This window comes from Podarcis gaigeae (genome assembly GCF_964106915.1).
Source record: "Podarcis gaigeae genome assembly, chromosome: 5".
Classification (NCBI taxonomy): Eukaryota; Metazoa; Chordata; class Lepidosauria; order Squamata; family Lacertidae; genus Podarcis; species Podarcis gaigeae.
In genome coordinates this window covers 48,559,933-48,562,115 of record NC_139681.1, presented here as the reverse complement: position 1 = coordinate 48,562,115, position 2,183 = coordinate 48,559,933, and positions in this window count along the sequence as shown.

The following is a 2,183-nucleotide window of genomic DNA, read 5'->3' as shown; positions in this document are numbered from 1 at the left end:
GAGGCGGGTGGAGGGGGCGGGGTCAGTCCCGAGCTTTCGAAACGCCCAACGTTCGAAGGGCGCATGCGCGAGGAGGCTCAGCTTAGAGCGGGTCCGGTGGTGCGGAGTTGGAGGCCAGCGCTGCTCAGCGGGTTAGGCGGCGGTTTGAATGATCCTGCGCTTGTTTGTGGGCTACGAAGCGGGTTCCGTGATAGAAGTTTATAAAACTGTGCGCGGCACGGATAAGATTTTCTCCCCGTCGCGGGATTCTAGAACTCGAGGGCATCCGATGAAGCTGAATAGTGGAAGGTTCAAGACAGATTAAAAGAAAGGGTTTCTTCCACAGTTATACTGTGGAACTCACTTCCACTGGAGGCAAGGGATTGTCATCAACCTGGATGACTTTAAAAAAGGATTATGTTCTTGTGGTCTGTTGTGTTAAGGATTAGAGCACTCCATGCTGAGTTCTTTGCAATTGAGAGCCAGTGTGCGTAATATGGTGTGCTGTGCTGCATTAATGTGTTCGTCTTTTAGACCTAAATGACCCAGGTTCAGATCCCCATTCCAGCTATGGAGCTTACACAGTGACTTTACGCCAGTCACTGTTATAGCACAGCTTACCGTACATTGTTGTGACATTCACATTATAACATCTTGAGCCCATTGGAGGGGGAAAGTGGGGGATGTACATTTAATTCATAAATAATTTTCTCCTACACCATTCCATTCCTATACTTCATTAAGTGAGACTGAGAAACTGCCTTTGGTTAGGGTTAAAAGTCTACTGGCAGCCAGTGCAGCTGTTTCAGAACATGTGACACACCGCCAAGCCAACTCAAATATGTCAATAGGCAAGAAACAACATCTGCACTAGCTGAAGCGTCCAAACCACTCTTCAAGGCAGCTTCACAGAGAGCTCATTGTAATAATCCAGCCTGGAATTCACCATAGCACTAATGAAGGCCATGCATGTGGTTGGAACTGAGATCACTGGAACTGAAGTTTTCTAAGATTTCTAGCTGCATGGGAGATCTCCATTTTGGATTACAATGGGAGGGTGAAGATATAAACCTCCCTGCCTTGCACACTGCCTTTCCAGTAAGAATCCCCTCTGCCCTGCACATACATACAGGGCCTGAGCTAAGTGATGATGTTTTATGACAATCCTGCAAGGTAGTAGTGTTGTTACTGCCACATTGCTAATTAGCTGAAGATTGAAACCACTATGTATTATGACCTACACATTTTAGATAAGAGCTGAAGTTGATTGTGGTGTCTACTGGTGTGATTAAAAGAGGGAGACCAAGACTGGAGAGACCAGGGTTCAAATTCCCACCTAGTCCTGCAGCCCTGTCACACAATGTCAGCTTATCCCACTTTACAGGGTTGTGAGGATAAAAAAATGTGAATTAAGTATGGCTCCCTTCAATGTCCTGGGAGATGTGGTGGTTATAAATGCAAATAATAACAATAAAGCAGTGTTTATAACGACTATAATTGCTGTCTCTTTTTTGGTGTGTCAGACATTGCAATACCATGCAGCAAATCCCACGACGGTATCTCTACTACATACTACATAGTACATACATTATCATAGTGCAGATGGAAAGTAGGAGGATATAATACAAAATATTGCAAGTAAAATCATTGCGCTAACAGTGGCCATCTCTTAAAATCAGCTGAAACAATGGGAGTTTGTTGTTTTTTTAAAAAAAATTGATGCTTATTGAGAAAATCAATTTCACCAGCAATGGATGACTAAGAGTGCTTGGCAAAAACTTTGACAATAACAGCCCCCCTTTAGAAGACTTGGACAACAGACACCTATGGCCAGTTGGAGACTTTTGTGTTGTGCTGGAACAGAATTAAGATGTGCTAAGGCATGTGTCAATAGGGACGCGGGTGGCGCTGTGGGTAAAACCTCAGCGCCTAGGACTTGCCGATCGCATGGTCGGTGGTTCAAATCCCCGCAGCGGGGTGCGCTCCCGTCGTTCGGTCCCAGCGCCTGCCAACCTAGCAGTTCGAAAGCACCCCCGGGTGCAAGTAGATAAATAGGAACCGCTTACCAGCAGGAAGGTAAACGGCATTCCGTGTGCTGTGCTGGCTCATCAGATGCAGCTTATCACGCTAGCCACGTGACCCGGACGTGTCTGCGGACAGCACTGGCTCCCAGCCTATAGAGTGAGATGAGCGCACAACCCTAG